The 23,180-nt window shown below is 32.3% G+C and overlaps 1 protein-coding gene across 1 annotated transcript in view; it reads right to left on the reverse strand.

Moving 5' to 3' along the window:
• The window catches only part of BDKRB1 (bradykinin receptor B1), a 32,210-nt gene extending 12,231 nt beyond the window's left edge, over nt 1-19,979 (reverse strand). The window contains 1 exon segment of the mRNA XM_074291365.1: nt 19,871-19,979. The gene's annotated coding sequence lies outside the window, so the exon portion shown is untranslated.
• Nucleotides 19,980-23,180: the final 3,201 nt, after the last annotated feature.

Genomic DNA, 23,180 nt, shown 5'->3' on the forward strand with positions numbered 1-23,180 from the left:
TGAGCCCTTAAATAAAAATGAAAAAAAAAACTAGGGAAAAGGATACTCTATGTGGGGTATCTACCTTTCCCATTCAGAAATATATATGACTATCCAGATTAAACCTTTTAAGAAGTAATCTCTTCCCCTATAAAACACCACAAACATCAGGCATCATCTAACAGTTTAACATTTCACATTAACATTACACATTTCACTATGAAATGGCACTGGCTTTCCTTCTGTTCCTTACATATGACACTGATGTAATATAGCATTTGAGGCCCCTAATTTTAGTGGGGGGGGGGCGTCTGTTTTAACAATAAGTAAGCAATCCTCAGGGACTTCCCACACACCCAATCTAAGAACAATAACTTTTCGGATTCTGAATAGAACATTCCTCACTTCATTGCTGACTGATCATCTGGTCAATAAGAACCAAATTCTGGAGCCACTCCTCAGTTCATTGTTGACTGTCAAATAGATAATCTCTTGGCCAGTAATAACCAAATTCCAGTGATCATTCCTCTGGACTATAGAATTAGCATGTCAATGATAGAAAGTTGGATAAAGGGGTCTCCTCTCTCTTAGGAGTTTGCTAATGTCTTTTGGAACTTAGACCACTTGTAATATATTGTAATATTGCATTATAATTACAATAAACTTTGTTCCTTGACTAGGAAATGGATTCAAGCCTGTAAATTCTTTTTAGATACCTCATGACACTGTTCTGCGATTCCAAACTTCTGGGGTACCCTTCCCAACCTCAACAATACTTTATCTTTTGTGTCCACACCTTTGTACTGAATGTTCCCCATGCTTTATCGAGTGCACTAATATGACTAATCATCCACAAACATTTCAGCAATTGCCATTGTGTGTGTGTGTGTGTGTGTGTGTGTGTGTGTGCTCGCATGTGTGTCTGTCTGTCTCTATGTGTCTGTCTCTGTTTCTCTCATAATTTCTGCCAATCTGATGGGTATGAGGTAGAAACTCATAGTTGTTTATTATTAGTAATTATTCGTGAATTATTAATTTAGAGCATTTTTTCATAGCATTATGGGTTTCTTGTCTTTTCAAATTGCCTATTGATATTCATTGACGATTCATCTTTTTGGAAATGTCTCTTGTTCTTAAACAGGATGTCTCCAGAGTCTTAGTGCAATTGTAAACCATTAAAGATTAAAATAGTATTAAGATTTTTGAGGTTAGCCTGTATATCTGAATCAACTTTCTAAATATCTTGGATACCATACCTATACCAGAGAAAGTTGCTGCAAATAAAATTTCCCAATTTAATTGTTTCTCTTCTAATTTTAAGCTTTACTGACTCTGTTTCTCTAAAATTTAAATTTCATGTAATAAAAACTGTCCATTTTATATTCTATAATTATATTCCTCTTTTTTAGTGAACAAGTTTTACACCAATTATACTTGTAAAAAAGCATTTCCTTCCTATTCCCTCTAAATTGTTTATGATATCTTTTGTTTCTAGGTACATGTATACAATATTGATCTAAACATAATTTTTCCCAAACTGCTTTCTAGTTTTCTTAGTAATTTTCATTTTTGTATTAAGTCCATATAATATAAGCTCTGATCTCTTAGATTATTATGCTACTGTATTTGCTTCTAGATCTTATATTCCTAATATCACAGGAATCTGTGATCAATTGTTTTATTTTCTGACCAGTATTAAATAGTTTTAAATTCTGCTTTAGAGTATAGGTGATGGGGGTTGAGGTCCCTTTAAGCTAGGATCTTTTGATTCACAAATCCTGGCTCCCCAGCCCCCACCGGATCTGGATTTCCCAACCTCCACAGTTTAAACCAATTGAATTCTATTCAATGTTGACCCTGGCTGAAAACCCACCAGGAGCCTGGGACTCCACCCACCTTCAAAATCACCAAGAGCCCCCATTATAAAAGGGGCTACTTTGGAGTCCATGTTTTGCAGAAGTCCTAAGCATGGCATCCTTATGTCAGTCATGTCAAGGGTTTCTGCCCCCCGGACCTATTCCAGTGCTCTCTACCCTCAACTTTATTAACTAAACTTTACTTCCAAATCCCTACAATAAACCTTTTTATCAATCTAGGTTTTCGGGCCTGTAAATTTCTTTACAGGGGATTCTATGCCGTCATGGGACTATCCTTGAACCGATCCAAAAGGTGTTCTCCCTTCCCTAACTCTCATCATAGGGAGCTTCTATACTTCTTTTCTACTTTTTCATTATTTCCTTCTGAATTCGTGGTCTCTAGATGAATATTTAAAAAAAAATTTCCTAGCTCTAAAGTCATATTTTTTAGAAGTTTCTTTTTTTGTGTGACATTGAATAAGTAACTTAATGGAAGCAAAATAATAATTTTTATTTTATTGGCATAAGACAATCATGAACAATGCATATTTATCCAATTATTAGATCTGTAGAATAACTTGTAAAACTTGTAACTTGTAACTACTTGTAATGAGTGTAATTTTGTTCATATAATTCCTGTTTCTTGATAAGTGGATTCACAAATATTTTATATATTCTGCTATTTTAAATGGAATTTTTCCTGTTCATTCTATCTTAATCTTATTGTTAACATATAGAAAGACTAATGATTTTTGTGGGTTTATTTTATTGAAGTTATTAATTGCTAGAATTATTTTTTAATTTGAATTTCTACTATAGACCATCATAGCATCTACAAAAATACTGATTTTGTTTCTTCTTTGCTTTTGCAAATTCCCTCAAACTCTTATTCTCATCTCATTACTCTAGCTAACATTCTTAGTACTATATAAGGTAAAAGTGGTAATAATAAATACACTTGATTTATCCATTATCTGATTGTTTCTCTGTCATATATATTTCTGGCTCTTGGTTTTAAATGGAGTCTATCATCTTTAAGAAATTTCATTTATTTCCATTTAAAAAATGTTTTTGATGTTGCATTTTGTTTCCTTTTTTACATCATGTGATCTAATTATGTGATTTTTATTGTTTTTGTTATCAATGTGGCCCATGATGTTTATAATTTTCTTAATATTAAGCCAGCCCTACCTTTCCATAAGGAGGCCAGTCTAGAGTTTTATTTCTTTATTTTCTTTTACCCTACATTTTTATCACAGTAGTAATATTATTTATCTATTTTTGCAAACAATTTATATAATGTTAGAATTAATTATTTTGTGACTATACAATAGAATTCACTTGGAAAATCACCTGGAAATTTTTTTTTTGAGGGGTGGAGTTCCTTTATATTTTTTTCAACATCTTTTTCTGATATTAGTTACTTAAATTCCTTATTTTTTCTATTTATTCTGAATATTTTACCTTTTTGTAGCAATTAATCCATTTCAATTAACCTATAAATTTTATCATATGTTTGAGCCAAATAGTTTATAATTTCCTTTATTTCTTTATTTGTTGGAAAGTCTCTTTTTAAATTTTTGTGATTGGTAATTTATTTTCCTTTAGCTTAAAAAAATCAAATTAGATAATGATTTAACCATTATATTTCATCTCTAAGATAGTTGCTTGTTATATTTGTTAATTCTGATTTTACACTTTTCAATTTTATCTCTGATTATCAAAATTTCTATTTTTGATTTTAATTTTTTTTTAATTTATGACTTACTATATTTTTTTTGTTGAATACCTAATTCATTGTTCTGTTTTTTTCTTACTTTTGATGATGAAAATATTTAGTAATAAAAAAAAATCTTCCCTTAAAAGCTATTTTGTATATTGTCTTAGGGCTTTCATTTTTTAGGAGATAAAGCAATCTGTATTTTCTGTGATTTGTTCTTTGACTCACATATTCTTTAGAACTAAATTGTTTTGTCTTCATTCAAGTTTGAATACTTTTTTTTTTTTTGTAAATTCCCTTCAATCATTATAATTTTTAAACATCATGGCTAGCAAAAGATATTTATTATTGCTGCTTTTCTTAATTTATTTATGAGATTTTATGTTCTAAAACCTGGTAAGTTTCTTTTTTTCCTAGTAAATTTATTTATTTTTAATACACATTATTTTATAAATCATGTTGTGAGAGAAAAAAATCAGAGCAAAATGGAAAAACCATAGGAGAGATTAAACACACACACACACACACACACACACACACACACACCAGGAAAAAGAGTGAACATAGTATGTGTTCACTTACATTCAGTATCCTTAGTTCTTTTATTAGATGCAGATGATATTTTCTGTCCAAAGTCTATTGGAAGCTTTACATGACTGAACCACTGAGAACAACTAAGTCTTTCATAGTTGATCATTGCCCACTCTTGCTATTATTGTGTACAATGTATTCCTGTTTCTGCTTGTTTTGCTCAGCATCAGTTCATGAAAATCTTCCTAAGCCTTTCTCAAATCAGCTTATTCATCATTTTTTATAGAACAATGATATTCCATTATCTTTATATACCATAACTTATTCAGCTATTCCCCAACTGATGGACATTTACTCATTTTCCAATTCTTTGCCATCACAAAAAGAACTGCTACAAACAGTTTTGCACATGTGGATGCTTTTCCCTTTATAATTTCCTTGCGATTCAGACCCAAGTAATGGCACTGCTGGGGTCAAAGAGTACGTACAGTTTTATAGTCCTTTGCGTATAGTTCCAAATTGCTCTCCAGAATGGTTGGATTATTTTACAATTCCACCAACAATGCATTAGTGACCCAGTTTTCTCACATCCCCTCCAACATTTATCATTATTTTTCCTGTCATTTTAGCCAATCTGAGAGGTATGAGATGGTACCTCAGAATTGTTTTAATTTGCATTTCGCTTATCGATAGTAATTTAGAGCATTTTTTTCATGTAACTATAGATGGCTTTAATTTCCTCATCTGAAAATTGTCTGTCAATACCCCTGGTCAGTTACTATAAATATGCTATGCAGGGTTAAGAAATGCATATACTCTTTTATATACCCATTCAGTAATTAACACAGATAAAGATTAAGAGCCTATTCAGGTCCTTAACGCCTTTCTTATTTTTCTTTTGATTAATTTGTTTAGGTTTGAGTGGGTTATATGGAAGACTCAACTGTTATGGTTTTGATATTTATTTTTGTTTTTAATTAGCTTTTCTTTAAGTTCTTAGATACTATGGCATTAAGTGCATATATTAAGTATTGATATTATTTTCTTATTTATGATGACTTTAAACAAATTATTTCCTTGTTTTTTGTTTTTTTTTTTTAATCACATTTATTTTATTTTTACTGGAGCTTTGTTTGAGATCATGATTACTATTCCTGTTCTTTGGGGTATATTTGAGACATACTAAATTCTGTTCTAGCCTCCCATTTTTACTCTGGCTGAATAGTTATGTTTCAAATGTATTTCTTATAAATAACTTAGAGATAAATTCTATATTATGACACTAAATTCTTTGTATATATGTATAGTTATGTGTATTCAACTCTCTTTGTTTAGTCCAAATATGAATGAGATTCATTCTGTGGAAATAATTCATATTCTCCCAATTCTTTCTTCCATATTTACATACACATTTTATAAACACACCCAAATTATGAGACATGGTAAGTTTTACTCTTTCTTATTCTTTTTTTGAATTTATCTCCTCCCTACCTCCTTTTCCTTTCTCTCAAGATCAATAATCAACCAAACCACCAAACCAATTATAATCTGTTTTCCTCTTTCAGTTCTTAACCAGGAGAAAGGAAGTACTCTATGAGGTGAAAGAAAGCCATTGACAAGTAGGGTAAGCTAACCAGAGTTAGCTAGAGTAAAGAGTAAGGAGTCCTTAAAGAGAAGGCGCTATGAGGGAGAGAAAGAGAGTATTTTATAAGGGGCTAAGTTCTGAAAAGAATTTAACAAAGATCTTTATCATAACCAGATCCTTTATAGGGGAAATATAACCCTGGGGGTTTTTAGGTGCAAAGATGGGAAATCAAGAGAGCTAGATGAAATGAGAGTAGATGAAATGCACCTGGCAAACAAGGTCCCAGACCTGTCTAAAGATATGCTAATTTTCTTTTTGTATGAAATTATGGTTGATTGAGTTTACAACTATATTAACTTATGGCAATAAGTTAACTGTTATGTTAAGAAAGTAGCAACTATGGTAATCTGACAGTCTGGGAAAGCTAAATTCCATGAAAGTTATCTCAAAGGTTGTGAATATCTTTAAAGATGCTAACTAGATTGGAAATAGGATGTATGAATTAACAATAGAATCTGACTTCACATTATTCTATAAGAACAGGATTTAGGTTCTTCCTGACTGGGGAAGAGAATAAGTCACAAAACAGGCAGTGTGCTAAGTACTTTACAAATCTTATCTCATTTTATCCTCAAATCAACTCTGACCGGTAGGTGATATTGCCCTTACTTTACAATTAAGGAAAACAGAAATTAATTGATTTGCTCAGAGTTACAAAACTAGTAAATGTCTGACACTTGATTTGGATTCAGCGATTCCTCACTAGAAACCTGGGATTCTATCTACTGTGACAACTAGATTCCCCTAGATGAGTTCCTGCTCTGAGAAGCTCTTACTAGTGTGTCTTTGCACAAATAACATAATTTTTCTGGGTCTTATTTTCTTCAAATGTAAAATGGGGGTGGGACAAATAATATTTATGGTGCTTTCAAATTCTAAATTCAAGTATCTTGGATCTCCTGGACTTTATCATCTGAAAGGTTGGGAGGATCTTTCCCATATCTAATGAAGAAAAGTCCCATATCTAATATGTTATGACTTTTATGATTTTTAAGTTCCTTTCCTGATTCTTCCAGTTACTAGTCCTCAATCCCCTTATAATTACTTGTATGTATTTTGTATTTACTTGTGTACGCATTGTACCTTCTCTTTCTTTCCCCCCTCCCCATTTCCCATTAGAATGTAAATTTCCCTAGGAAAGGATTTAATTTTCGTCTTTGTATTTCATAGCATTTTGAGCAATATTTGGCCATAATAGGTAGTTAAATGTTTATAGAATAAAATAAAATAAAATAAAATTTGTCATTTAGTGAAAGATTTTTTTTCACATTGATGTAGGCTATTCAGAGGAATACTTGTAACCAATAAATTATCTTCAAAATAAAACTGGAAATATAAATAAAATAAAGCATGATTATTATATATATATTATATATAGTGTTTAAATGTGTTTTGAATATGAAAATCCTTACTTTATGTTACAAAATATTACATAAACATGAGCTATCAATAATTCTGAAAACTAAATATAATCACCATATATATTTTAAAACTATGAAAAGTTAACCAACTGTGAAAAAGGAATAGTTAATGACTTTACTAATCATCTTGATTTGTTCAAGTTGTCTTACTATTGAAAGGACACCAGATTGATCTGGGAATTAGAACCAGCACAGTAAGGGATAAAACTGATCATTCATTAATCTGGGTTTATTGGAAGTTCCTTGAATACTGGCATACTGAACTCAGAACTTCACTGTTATGCCAGATAACCAACTTATATTGGTTCATGTCAACTCCCAGTTCTGAAAAACAACTTAGTTCAGAGATGACTTGATAAGACCACTATGGAATTACCCCCTTCCCCTTAATTCTCTACCTAATTTGTGATTTTTGTCTTTATAACTCCTATTGTCTATGCCCATCCTGAGTTCAGTACTAACTGTGCTCCCATGTATATATCCACTAAGGAGGAATGTAAATCCATAGATACAATCTAATTATTTTGTCTTAGACCAAACTCTGGGAGAAAAATGTTGACATTAATGGTGTTGTGACTGATAAAATAATGGAGATTTGGAGAATTTGGACTTTCCTCCCCAGCAACTAGATTTGATGCTACAGGACTTATTGTTTCTGAAGTCTAGATGTTGACATGTGAGTCCCTTCTCCAAATGTCTTGCTTCTATCTTGAACTCCTGTTTGATTGTAGCCTACTATTCCTTTCTAAGTAGGCTCTGAGGTTGTAAACCCCACCACATTGTGTAGGTCTCTTCTGAAAGTACAAATATCCTTTGTAATTTGGGCATGTGTCAGTCAAAATTTAAATTAAATAATCTGATGTCCATAAGTATTACCAGTGCTTGTGTTAACTAAGTAAAGACATCCCTAAATTCTGTTAATGCTCCTATTGATGAGGTCCTGAGTAACTAGGTAGGGTTGACAGAGAAAACCTGAAGTACTGATAAAATTACTTGAGTCAAGCAGGGAAGAGCACTGATGGGAATCAGTTCAGTCTTATAGTCTCACCTTCTGTGGAGGTTATGTGTAGCCCCACCTTGTGCTATGTCCAGTCAGAAATCTGAGTTATGTCAAATTTCTGAAGTTAAATTTTCCCTATACATCTGTCCATGGCTCTCACCATCTTTGCTGAACACCTTTTTGGATTATAGCCTGCCACAACACTTTGTCCCATGGTATCTTTCTTGCCCTCCACTCCCATGTCACATGATGTCTCTCTTCTCATCTCCCCACTATGCCTTGTGAAATCTTTCCTCTTATCCCACTGTGTATCATGGTGTCTTCTTATAGATAACTCCTTTAAGGTGCTAAACTCCTTTATAGACTTAACTTGCCAGATAAGGGTATACTTCAACCTCATGGGGTATTCTCTTTCTCCAAGTCATTTGTTGGTTTTTAAAGTGGTTTTATATTGCCAAAGGTAATAAGATCAATAGCTTCAATGTGTGATAATTTGGAAGTGCAATTGGTGTCATCAGGAGTTTATTGTTTGTGTTATTCTATTTCTAAATTATGCTGTATTTCTAAATCTATATCATAAAATTTAAGAGACTTGTTACTAACCAGAGATGCTATTGGACAAAACTTTCTCTTTAATCTGAATGTTGTTACATATGAATTAAACTTTTAAAAGAATGTGATAAATTTTGGGGGGGGAATATTTGAAAACTTAAATATTTAACTGATATTTAGTGATACTGCTAATCTGTCACTTATTTAATGTATATCTGAAATTGCAGATTATGAGCACTTTTAATTTATAAGTGAAGGGTTAATGAATGTTAATTTTTTGTTGGATGTAATTGCATCATACTTGATAACTTCATATGGATTTTTAGATGTGATCAATTAAAAATACCAATGTTGAGGTGACCAATTTCCTGTATAAGAGGTAACTTAATTGGTAAAACATAATATTGTTTATGATATTGTTATATTTCTAAATTTTCTTATATTGTATAATTTGGTAAATAATTGTATCAGCTAAGTTTTTAGGAAAATAGTTTCTCTTCAATTTAGATATTCTTAAATTAAGAATTGTTTAAAAAATTGGATGGAAGGGTTAGGAAGTTCTATCAGGTCATTCTATAAGCTTGGCTGACCATGTGCTGTAATATTCTGAAGCACTTAATCAAGAGCTTGTAAAATTCTAAGTTTTGTTTATATTTAAAGAGATTATTTGGCTATCATTTATTAAAATCAATAGATTATTAATTAAATTATTTATAGTTATTGTTTTAATCAAGTATTTACATAGATATTTTGAAAAGGGAAAATTGGTAATAAAAAAAAAGTGTGTAAAATCTCCTTGGCAAACCTACAAGAATTCATAGAATTATCCAAAATTACAAGGATTCTTAGAATCATCAACATAAATTCTTGTCGATCCTGTATAAGAATTTTCTGTGTTGTAAAAAATGAGATACAAAATAATCCTTGCATAAAATGGGAGCGACATTTTCAAGCCTACTTATAATGTAGAGTGGATTTTCATCTAAGATTATTTGTCTTTGTGGAGCTATATAACTTAAAACAAACAAAAATGAGAAAGAAAATAAAATGCAGGCTAAAAACAAAAAGAGAGAAAATGCTGTTGTGATCCACACTCAGTTCCCACAGTCTTCTCTCTGGGTGTGTAGAGGGCTCTCTTTATCACAAGATCATTAAAACTGGCTTGGATCATCTTATTGTTGAAAAGAGTCACGTCTATCAGAAGTGATCATTGTACAATCTTGTTATTGCTGTGTACAATGATCTCCTGGTTCTGCTTATTTCACTTAGCATCAGTTCATGTAATCTCTCCAGACTTTTCTGAAATCATCTTGCTGATTATTTCTTATAAAACAATAATATTTTATAACATATAAATTTTCAGTCATTTTCCAACTGATAGGTATTCACTCAGTTTCTGTTTCTTGCCCCTACAAAGGGGATACCACAAACATTTTTGCACATGTGGGTCCCTTTCCCACCTTTAAGATTTCTTTGGCATATAAGCCCAGTAGAAAAAAACTTCTGGGTCAAAAGGTATGCACATTTTGATAGTCCTTTGGGCATAGTTCCAAATTGCTCTCCAGAATGGTTGGATCACTTCACAACTCCACCAACAATATATTAGTGTCCCTCTTCAACATTCGTCATTGTCTTTTCCTGTCATCTTAGCCAGTCTGACAGGTGTGTAATGGTATCTCAGAGTTGTCTTAATTTGCATTTCTCTGATCAATAGTGATTTAGAGCCCCTTTTCATATGATAAGAAATGGTTTCAATTTCTTCATCTGAAAATTGTCTGTTCATATTCTTTGACAATTTATCAGTTGGAGAATGGCTTGTATTCTTATAAATTTAAGTCAATTCTCTATATATTTTAGAACTGAGGCTTTTATCAGAAGCCTTGAATATAAAAATGTTTTCCCAATTTATTGCTCCCTTTCTAATTTGTCTGCATTAGTTTTCTTTGTACAAAATCTTTTTAATTTAATATAATAAAAATTATCTATTTTGTAATCAATAATGATCCCTTCTTTGGTCACAAATTCCTTCATTCTCCACAGATCTGAGAGGTAAACTCTCCTGTGTTCTTTCAATTTGCTTATAACAATACTCTTTATATCTAGATCATGAACCCATTTTTACCTTATCTTGGTATATAGTGTTAGGTGTGGGCATATGCTTAGTTTCTGTCATACTAGTTTCCAATTTTCCCAGCAGTTTTTTGGTAGTGAGTTCTTATCCCAAAAGCTGGGGTCTTTGGGTTTGTCATACACTAGATTACTACAGTTATTGACTATTTGACTGTAAGTCCTAATCTGTGCCATTGATTTGATTACTCTATTTCTTAGCTAGTACCAAATGGTTTTGATGACTGCTGCTTTATAATATAGTTTTAGATCTGGTACAGTTAGGCCACCTTCATTGGCATTTTTTTCATCAATTCCCTCGAAATTCTTGACCTTTTGTTCTTCCAGATGAATTTTTTTTCTTATTTTTTTCTAGATCTGTAAACTAATTTCTTGGGAGTTTGATTGGTATGGCACTAAATAAGTAGATTAATTTAGGTAGTATTTTCATTTTTATTATATTTGCTCAGCCTACCCAAGAGCGCTTGATATTTTTCCAGTAGTTTAGACCTGACTTTATTTGTGCGGAAAGTGTTTTGTAGTTGTATTTATATAGTTCCTGACTTTGCCTTGGCAGGTAGACTCCCAAATATTTTATATTATCAACAGTTATTTTAAATGGAATTTATATTTGTATCTCTTGCTGCTGGACATTGTTGGTAATGTGTAAAAATGTTGATGATTACTTTGTATTTATTTTGTATTCTGCCACTTTGCTAAAGTTGTGGATTATTTTTTGTAGTTTGTTAGTTGATTCTCTAAGGTTCTCTATGTATATCATCATATCATAAGCAAAGAGTGATAATTTGATTTCCTCATTACCTACTGTAATTACTTTAATCTCACTTCTTTTCTTATTGCCAAAGCTAGCATTTCTAATGCAATATTGAATAGTAATGGAACCTTGTTTCACCCCTGATTTTACATATGCTGCTTGCTGATGGTTTTAAATAGATGCTACTGATTATATTAAGGAAAAGTCCATTTATTCCTATACTCTCTAGTGTTTTTAATAAGATTGAATGTTGGATTTTATCAAATGCTTTTTCAGCATTTATTGAGATAATCATATGGTTTTTGTCAGTTTGGTTATTGATATAGTCAATTATACTAATAGTTTTCCTAATATTGAACCAGCCCTGCATTTCTGGTATAAATCTTACTTGGTCATGGTGTGTTATCCTAGGGATGATTTTCTATAATCTCTTTGCTAATATTTTAGTTAAGATTTTTTGCATCAATATTAATTGGGGAAATTGGTCTGAAATTTTCTTTCTCTATTTTCATCCCACTGTTTTAGGTATCAGTACCATGTCTGTGTCATAAAAGAAATTTGGTAGGAGTCCTTCTTTCCCTATTTTTTCAAATAGTTTGTGTAGTATTAGAGTTAATTGTTCTTTAAATATTTGGTAGAATTCCCATGTAAATCCATCTGTGTAATGTGCTGTGCTGTTGTCTCCAGAGACTGACGATTGCTCTCTGGGAGGAGATCTGCTGTGTTAACTCAAATCTCTTGGACAGATTCTTCTTCCAGTAGAGAGCCATTGTCTTCAGACAGTTGCTGTCAACTCTGGTCCAGAGAAGTGATTTCCCTTCCTGCAGAGAGCTGCCTCAAGTCTGGTCTAGAGCAGAGACTCCTTTTTCCTCCAGAGTTGCCCTCTTTTATCCTCCCAGAGAATGGGCGTGGGATAATGCAAGGGCTTCTGGGAAAAATTACTTCAACCAATGAACTTGCTCCTCCTAAGCATGCAAGCTCTCCCCAGGAATTCACAAGTTAAACTCCCAGGAAAGGCTGGAACTAGAAAATTGTTAAGTACCGACTTAGCACTTAGTAAAAGCCTAATATCTCATTATCTCATTAGTGCTTAGTAAGAACCTAACACATCTGGCCCTGGAGATTTTTTTCTTAGGGCGTTGATTAATAGCTTGTTCTAGGGGGCAGCTAGGTGGCAGCTAGGTGGCGCAGTGGATAGAGCACCAGCCTTGAATTCAGGAGGACCCGAATTCAAATTTGATCTCAGACACTTAACACTTCCTAGCTGTGTGACCCTGGGCAAGTCACAACCCCAGCCTCAGGAAAAAAAAAAAAAAAAAAGCTTGTTGTAAAGTTCTGATCGTCTCCAGAGACTGCCGATCGCTCTCTGGGAGGAGATCTGCTGTTTCAACTCAATCTCTCCGCCAGATTCTTCTTCCTGTAGAGAGCTGCCAAATCTGACCTAGAGTAGAGACTCCTTTCCCTTGCTCAATGTTGCCTCCTTTATCCTCCCAGAGAATGGGCGTGGAATAATTCAGGGGCTTCTGGGAAAAAATACTTCAACCAATGAACTTGGTCCTCCTAAGCATGCAAGCTCCTCCCCAGAAGTTCAAAGGAGTAAAACTCCCCCCAAAGGCTGGAACTAGAGAATTATTAAGTACTGACTTAGCACCTAGTAAGAACCTAATATCTCATTAGCACTTAGTAAGAACCTAACAGCTTGTTCTATTTCTTTTTCTAAAATGGGATTATTTAAGTAATTTATATCCTCTTCTGTTAATCTTTAAATAATTTATATCCTCTTCTGTTAATCTGGGCAATCTATATTTTTGTAGGTATTCCTCCATTTCCTTTAGATCATCAAATTTATTGACATAAAGTTGGGCAAAAGAACTCCAAATTATTGTTCTAATTTCCTCTTCATTCAAATTCTCCTTTTTCATTTTTGAGATTAACAATTTGATTTTTCCCTTTTCCTTTTTCTAATCAAATTAACTAAAGGTTTATCTATTTTGCTGGTGTTTTCATAGAACCAACTCTTAGTTTTATTTATTAATTCAAAATTTTTCTTACTTTTATTTTATTAATCTCCCCTAGAATTTCAAATTTGATATTTAATTGGTTTTTTAAAATTTGTTCTCTTTCTAGCTTTTTTAGTTACAATCCCAATTATTGATTTTTCTCTTTCTATATTTTATGCAAGTAAGCATCTAGAAATAGAAAATTTCTCCTAATTACTGCTTTGACTGCATCCCACAAATTTTGGTATGTTGTCTCATTGTCATTCTCTTGGATAAAATTATTGATTGTGTCTATGATCTGTTGTTTCACCCATTGATTCTTTAGGATTAGATTATTTAATTTCCAATTAATTTTTGGTCTAGTTTCCTCTGGGCATTTATTGAATATAATTTTTATTGCATCATAATCTGAAAAAAATACATTTACTATTTCTGCCTTTCTGATTTGACTTTGAGGTCTTTATGTCCTAATATATGGTCAATTTTTGTATAGGTTTTATGAAAAAAAGTATACTCCTTTATGTCTTCATTCAATTTTCTCCAAAGATCTATCATAACTAACTTTTCTAAAATTCAATTTATTTCCTTAAATTCTTTCTTATTTATTTTGTGCTTTGATTTATCTAATTCTGACAGAGCAAGGTTGAGATCCCCCATGATTATAGTTTTACTGTCTATTTCTTCTTGCAGCTTTCTTAACTTCTCCTATAGGAACTTCCATGCTATACCACTTGGTGTATACATAATTTAGTATTGATATATATTATTTCATTACTTATCATAGTCTTTAACAAGATATTGTTTTCTTCCTTAACTCTTTTAATTAGATCTATTTTTGCTTTTGCTTAATCTGAGATCAGGATTGCTATCCCTGCTTTTTTTTTTGCTTTACCTGAAGCATTTGTCCTTTATTCTGTATGGTAGATACTCTGCTTTAAATTTATTTTTTGTTAATGACATATTGTAGGGTTCTGGCTTTTAATCCAGTCTAATATTCACTTCTGTTTTATGGGAGAGTTCATCCCATTCATATTCATAGTTAAAATGAGTAGTTATGTTTTTCCCATCATCTTATTCATCCAAAATTTATGCTTTTTTCTTTCTTTCCACCTTTTCCCTTCTTCCCAGTATTTTGCTTCTGACCACCACTTCCTTCAAGTAGCCCTCCCCTTTCATAGCCCCTCCCCCTTTCTTATACTTTTCCCTTATTACTTCTGTTTTCCCTTAAATTAGTCTTCCCCTTTTCTTTCCCCTTTCCCCTCCTACTTCTCTATAAAGTGGGACAAGTTTCTCTGTGAAACCAAATACATCTAATATTCTTTCTTTGAGCCAAAAATGATGAGCACAATGGTCACTCCCCACCTTTATTTCCTTCAATTATAATAAGTCTTCTTTGACTCTTCATGAGCTATAATTTCCCTTATTTTACCTCTATTTCCCTCTTTTTCCAGTATAATTCCCTTTTCCCCTCTAGATTATTATTGGCTGCATTCCAAGATTCTTTGCTTTTCAGAATATCAGATTCCACATCCTTCAGTCTTTTAAGGTGAAAACTACTAGGTCCTTTTTGTATTTGGCCGATTGAATTTTTAAATGAGTTGTTTTGTTCTATGTATTTTTTTTCCTATTTCACAAATTCTATTTTTAAATTTGTTTTATTTTTACATTTCACAAATTCTGTTTTTCAGGGAGTTGTTTCTCTTTTCCATTTTGTCAAATCAGTTTTGTAAGTAGTTATACGTTTTTTTTTTTTTTCTATTTCATTAATTTTAATTTGTAAGGAGTTTTCTTCAGATAATTTCTGTGTTTCCTTTTCCAAACCCTCTTGCAAAGTTTTCATTTCTTTTCCCTATTTTTCTTCTAGTTCTCTTTTAAGATTCTTTTTGAGTTCTTCCAAGAAAGCATTGTGAGATGGTGATCAATTTATATCACCCTTTGGGGCTTCATCTGGAGACAATCTGCTTTTAGTGTACTTAGGGTTTGAAATATGTTCTTCTTTTTTTCCATTAAAACAAAACAAAACAAAACAAAACAAAAAAACAAAAAAAAAACTATTTATGGTCAGAGTTCTTTTTTCTTTTTTGCTAATTTAAAAAAAATGTTGAGATCTGCTTTTAGGGCAAAGGATAAGATTGTCCAAAGCTTCCTCTACAAACAATAATGATTGTTTTGGGTCATTGCTGACTGACTTCTGCTGCTGGGTGAGTATGACCAGGTACCATTAAATTCTTGGGTTTAGAGGCTCACTATTTTCCTTTTGCATTTTTCTTGGATGTCCTGTAACTAGTCTATTAGATCTATTGCCTTACAACCAGGTCAGAGTAGTCAAAACTGTTGTAGATTCCTCCTGGAAGATTCTCTAGCATGCAGAACCCATACCACCCGGGAACTATCTGCTTCCTGCACCCAGTGCCTGTGCTTGAACCACCTCCCTTTGTACCTGATTGAAACAGAGTTTATTTGGAGATCTTTGAAATTATCTTCTGCTGGAAATTTGTTACATTCCTAATATTCATGAGTTCTGTCAGTCTAAAACCAGTTCAGAGCCTGGATTTGCTGTTAGTTTGAGGGTCTTGGGGAGGGGTAAGAAAAAGACATGTCTCCTTCTTGGCTCTGTCCCCTGAATATATATATATGTATATATATGTGTGTATATATATATATATATATATATATATATTTTTTTTTTTTTTGAAGCTACTTAGTCTTTACAAATTCCACTCTTAAGAAATTAATTTTGTTTTAAGGGGTGAATACAAAATTATATTTATAAAGTTATGTGTATATATGTTAATTGAGGTTTGTGGGTTTTTTCTAGGGATTTTTGTGACCTATTACGTATTTATTAGCTATGTGGATTCCATAATGAATATTTCTTGATTTCTAGTGATATTGAGTAAAATTTTAAAAGCCTGATAAACTTAATTGTGATTAGAAAAATTAAAATGGTTGTATTTTTCTTTTTGACTTATAAAAATTTGATCTCCTCTTCACTGTAAACACTTTTTGATTGAAGAAAGATTGAAACTAGAAATTTTGCAATGTTTAGAAATTTATTTTGTTTTAGTACTTTAGGGATTTACTTGTTACTTGAAGAAATTTTGTAACTTAGTTTGGATAAATTCCAATTTTAAAAGATTTATTTTTGCCTTAAGGTTGGATGAGAGAGAGTCTGTCACTATAGAGATTTCTGAAATAATTTATTTCTTAAAGATTTAGTGATTATTCCTTTTAACATCAGGATAAATTTTAAGCTTCTTTTAAGAAAGGAAAATACACTTAGAAAGAAATGTTTACGTTAAGAAAAAAAACTTGTAGAAATTTTTTGTGTGATTTTTAGAAGGCCTACTAATTTTTCAGTTGTAAGCTAATTTATTATAATAATAATTTGATATTGATAATTATTATATCCAAACCTACTGTGATTACTGAGACTTTAGCACTCTGAATGTTCTTTTTGAAGTCTTATTCTTGGCTTTTTCTGTCCTTGGACTGTCCTTAAATGGGTACATTTAAAGAAATAGTCTGCAGTTGGCAGTTCAAAAAAAGTAACATCTGAAATTTAAGGCTAGTGAATATCTGTCTCTGCAATAAGGTAAGAAGTTTATGTAGAAAAGGCTAAGGGGAACTCTTCTTGTTTAATTTTCCTATTCAAAATGTCTGTCTACCTTGTTCCACATGCTAGGCAACTTCTACAGGATCCTACAGGATCAGTTTTGTTCCTATTATAACCATGTCCCTGCTTATAGTTCTTATAGCTAATTTCTATTATCAGGATAAATAAAAAATGGAAATTTCCCATTGTCATACTGAATTATTATTTATTAGAATTGTTAGTTGCTAAAATAATACCAAGGCAGTTAAATTACTATAGCAAGTGATAAATAGAAAAGATTTTGCTGTTTTAATCTGAATTTGTTATTACTTCATGGCCTAAGGAAGAGTTAAGTTAGAGCTAGAACTTGTCATATGTATAGGATTCAATTTTTGAAGTATCTCATTCTTTCTGAATGATATAAGTATAATTAGGCAAACAAAAAGTTGTGAGGTAAAAGTTAGAAAGCATTTTGTTTTTTGCTTTAAAGAATAGGATCCAGGATAATTATATTGATGAAGAGTTGCAATTTATGAACCACCTGGTGTCACTGTAATGAGAAATCTGATTTTATTTTTGTTTGTTATTTGATCTGGAATTTGAATATGTGTAGATTATCTGCTGTGACTTAAGAAGAGTCACCTTAAAAGTCATTCCCATTGTTTAAAAGGATTCTAGGAACAGTAGCCTATATCTATGTCCCTTTATATACAATTCAGATTTTTTTCATATTTATACATCTCAAGTCTTTGGTTGTTATTAAGCATCTTAAAGGAAAAAAAATCTACTTAGCATGTGCAGTAGCTATATCAAAACTTGTGAGTTTTCTGTGATGAATTGACTGTAGTCAATATTATTTAAGATACATGATCCTTGTGATCTGAAACCACCTGAAGCTCTGATTATTGGAACTTGCTATTTAAGACCTTATGTGACTATTAACTGATGTTATTCTGAGTCTGACTCAGATATGATCATCAATGAATTCTATTAAGCCAATGATGCTGATGACAGAAGCCTTATGGGGCATGCACAAATTCTAGGTGGGGCTCTCATGGGAAAAGTTGGGAGAACAACTGTTGACATAAATCTGAGATAAGATTCTCCTGACTCAATTTCTTCAACATAAATATCTCCATCTCACCTGACTGACTTAAGCTTGGCTCAATCCAGATTGCCATTTACATAATTTACAACTGGTATCAAAATAAAGGAGCACTTGCCTTATGTAATTCTAGCAAATTTCTATAATCGAGAAGCTTTGTAAGTACAATACTAAATCTTTTAGATAATAGATGAACATCTCTGAGTTATTATCATAGGATGCAAGTATGAACACTTTAGAGATAGCTAGATGTCACAGTGGATAGAGCAACAGCTCAGAAGTCAGGAAGAGCTGAATTCAAATCGGACCTCAGATATTTAACATTTACTACCTGTGTGGTCTGAGGTAAGTCACTTAATCCTAACTGCCTCACTGAAATAATAATAATAATAGATTGAGACCAGAACATCTCTGAGTTATTATAACAGGATGCAAACATGAACACCTTACAGGTTTAACTTATGTTTATGATCAAATAATAATATAGATTATACCTCTAAAGAGGAAAATGATTAGACAAGGAAATGCGAAAGTTTTTTAATTAAATGGAATAGCAAATTTTGAGAAAAGCCACAGGACTAGACTGTTTTTCTCTGAGAATTATATACAAAATGATAGTTTTAAAGGGCAGAAGAATAGGCCCTAAATGAGCATCTTTTTATTTTTTTAATCTTTAAAAATATTTTATTTTTAATTTGTGGGATAAGACAAGAATTTTTATACTAGTCTAATGAGCTTCTTAAGGAAAAAAAAAACAAAAAACCACACTAGAACTAGATAAATGTACTAGTGATTACTATCAAACATTTCTTACCAAACAAGTACCGAACTTAGTTAAGAATAAAAAAAAAAAGTGAATGAAACATCTGGAACCATCCTTCCTGTATGTTTTATTCCCCCTAATCTGTGCTGTTTGGCCCTTTTTTCCTCCTTTGTCACCCCACCCTAAAGGAATGTTCACCACAGATACAACCTAACTATTTTGTCTTTCTTAGAACAAACTCTGGAAAAAAAAAAAAAAAGATTGACACTATTTAATATTTTAGAAGTTAAAAAAAAAAGACTTTAACTTACTGTATAAATTTAGAAATATTAAATACTCTGTAGAATGCTTTCAAAATTTGGAGAATATGGCTATTTTGAACAGTAGAGTAAAAAAGCTTTATACCAGGAATCAGAAGATTTAGATTCTACTCCCCTCTCTACTGCAAACAAACTATTTATTGTACTCTGAGCCATTCTCCCTCACTGGATCACAGTTTTTTGAGTTTTAAAATGAGAGAGTCAGATTAGCTAATTACATTAGCCTAACAACAAATGACCATATGTCTTAAATAAATAGCTATGAAATATCTTTCTTCCTTCCCACTTGTAAATAAACCTTCATGCGCCAAATTAGCCAAATACATAATAAATTGAATTAAATTATTATTAGAAAGAATTTGGATTCACAAGTAAGCAGAGAGCCAAAGAATATTTGAACATTTAAGAATAGAAACAAAAGTATTTCCAGAAAATCTGGCTCTTTTTCCATAATTTATTTCAGCTGAGAACTGAAACTTGAAAAAGTTTATTGGTTACTTACATATCTGAAGTGTAGAATGAATTCAAAGTGCTTCTTTGCTGAGTTTATAATTTTAGGAGAACTGACCAGGGAGAAAACAGAGAATTCTGTGTTCTGTAGGAGACTTAAAACAAAATGCTTTTACATTTCATTTCACAACCTCAGCCCTAATGATGTCATCAGTGATCATATTAAAAAAAATGAGGAGGCAAAAGAAGTAATTTGGAACTTTGAAGAATTTTTTTTTAATATGTATGAGTCAGAAGAATTCTATTATTGTTTGTCTTGGTGACACTTGGAAAGTCTCAATTCCAGTCATAATTCTATCAATTCCAGGCAGCTTTATGGTTCTGTCTTTTCTGAATTACTAAAGGTGGATTTTGATATAGACTGATAGTTAATGGAATAATCAGTCAACATATGTTTCTTCATACCTTTTCCTCTGCTTGCTCTGAATCAGAGTTTTATGAGTGTATTAACAGAATTAATTGACATTTTCTTGGAAGAGGAGGTGCTTTGAGAAGAACACAGGAAGTAATTTCCAGGAAGTAATGAATACAATACTTTAATCCTTCACCAAAACTGTGAATAAAACATATAGGAGGAATTTTTTTTTTTAATCTAGCAGTTTTTCAGGTCTTTTAGAAATTAGTCAGAATGTATTAATCGAAATGTCCAAGAGCCATATGTCGCATATCCCTGAAATTTGGGCTGTAAATTCATTTATTTTAGGTTTCCCCAGTCATGATGATTTACTTTTGAAAAACATAATTCTAGTATTTCCTTCTCCAGATGCAGGTGATTTCAGACACCCATGGCTTAAACTTCTATGTGGATGCTTCTCAAATTTAGCTATCAAAAGAGTTGTGGACTTCAGAGAGCTCAGGGTTTGACTCGTGGTCCTGACACTAGTTAAGTGACTCTTGTTCTATTTCCACAACTATAAAATGGGGATGTTACTTGCAGTACTTAGCATTGTTGTGAGGAAAGAGTTTTGCAAATCTTAAAGTACGTACATTTATCTTTGTGTGTCTTATATATGTGAATCTCTTTCTTTCTGTCTGTCTCTCTCTACACACACACATTCACTCATCCATCACCTTACCCATATGTATATATGTGAATTATACAACTCACATATGAGTTGGTTTCTAACTAGTTCCGATTAAAGCAAGGGACAGATAATGAACTGTGAAGACAGAAGAGTATTTCTTGTAATTTCTTAATAAAGTTTAAAGCAATTCCTTGATTGAATGGAAGGGACATGGCTGGGCAAAGATTGGCCATGCCTCTGATAACCCTTAAACAACTGAAGTCATTAATTCATGGAATAAATTCAAGAAGAGTAAGCAATTCCCTAAGAAGGAATTTTTAAACCCTTTTGGAAGAGAGGTTAACTCTGGAGTGGGTAATGGGAGAGACATATTAGGGACATCAATGTGGACATCTATAAACTGAAAAGGAGGTGGATTGGTCATGTAGTGAGAATAAAACATACTAATCTCAGAGGTATTAGTATTTCCTCAATATTAAAAGATCTACAAAAAGGCTTCTTAGTCTAGAACCTATATTATATGTTTTTAGAAGATTTATGGATAAGAATTTACCAGTAAGAAGACATTTATGAAAATCCATCTACATCTCTACCCTTGGATCTTGAGTCCAAAAAGTCCATCAAGTCTTTTGATGGACTTTTTGGACTCAAAATCCCATTTGCATGGAATTCTCTTCATTGGTGGAGAATGATTATTCAGTGCTCTATGTCTATGTGAAGGGACAGTTGGTGAGAGTACTCAAGAGTAAAGATTCTGTGTGTGTGTGTGTGTGTGTGTGTGTGTGTGTGTGTGTGTGTGTGTGTTCTAACTTCAAGAGATAAGGCACAGTTTCATATTCTCATCATGTTCCAGAAGGAAGAGAGACCCTGGGAAAGAAACTGACATGTAGAGGAGATAGCACCCCTGCCATGTCCATACTATTCCCAGTTTACCATATTAAAGACTTTAGAAGATTTCTTTTAGGATGAGATTTGAAACTCTCTTGGTTAAATTGAGTTATGTCCCATCCAATGAAAGGGCTCATTTACTCTCTATTGTCTGATATATTCTCATATATATACCTTCTCTGATTTCTATTATTGCCCTAGATAAATGGATTTATTTATTGTTTACTATGTGTGTTCATTTTGGAACTTTGGCATTAGTAGGAAGGGAGTCAAACCTTGGGGAAATATATATCTTGGGGACATTTTTCTCCATTAAGAGGTAGTAATCAGGAAAAAATCTTGACTATGAAAATTATTTACTTTAGAGTAACAATATTTAAGAGATATGATAGACCTAGTTCTAGCCCAGTGCTCCCTTTCTTTCTGAAGAGAGCAAAGTAGTCAGTTTCTGGATATAGTCTCCTGCTTCCCCTCTTGGCAGGAATCAAAGTCTCCTTTGGAAAAAATGGAAGGAGGAGAATTAGAGAGAATCTTGTCTTTCTGAGAGCCGCATATATTCAGGTCTATGTAGACATTCCTAAACTATATGGGCTAAATAATAAACCCCCTCCCATATACTCACACCCCCACACCTTTACAAAAATATTAAACTATGTGATGATTTGATGTCATTTTAAATAAAAACCTTATAGTCATTGTCTATTTCTCTTTCTTATACCACATTCCATCAATTCTTCCTTCTAAATGTCTCATATACCTATTCATTACATAAAATTCCCAGTGTCACTATAGTAGTTGAGATCTTACTATCTTCTAGAAAAGTTCTTAGAATGGATTATTAAAGGAATGATTAATGAACATTTAGACTTGATTCCATCAAGAACAGGTTATGCTATCCATTCTAAAGAGCAATTTGGAACTATGCCCAAAGGTCTATAAAACTGTGCATACCCTTTGAACCAGTAGTGCTACTACTGGTTCTGTATTCCAAGGAAATTATAAAGAAAGTAAAAGGATCCACAAGTGCAAAAATGTTTGTAGCAGATCTTTTTTGCGGTGGCAAAGAATTGGAAAATGAGTAGATGCCCATCAGTTTGTGAATGGCTAATTAAGTTTATGGTATATGAAAATATTGTTCTATAAAAATGATGAACAAATTGATTTTAGAAAGGCCTGGAAAGATTTACATAAACTGATGCTGAGTGAAACAAAACAGAACCAGGAATACATTGGACATAGTAATAGCAAGATTGTGCAATGATTCAACAATGAAAGAATTTATTCTTCTCAGCAGTTCAGTGATTCAAGGCAATCCAAATGAACTTTGGATGGAAAACATCATCTGAATTTCAAGAGAGAACTATGGAGACTAAATGTAAATTAACACAT

Source organism: Sminthopsis crassicaudata, chromosome 2, assembly GCF_048593235.1.
Source record: "Sminthopsis crassicaudata isolate SCR6 chromosome 2, ASM4859323v1, whole genome shotgun sequence".
Lineage (NCBI taxonomy): Eukaryota > Metazoa > Chordata > Mammalia > Dasyuromorphia > Dasyuridae > Sminthopsis > Sminthopsis crassicaudata.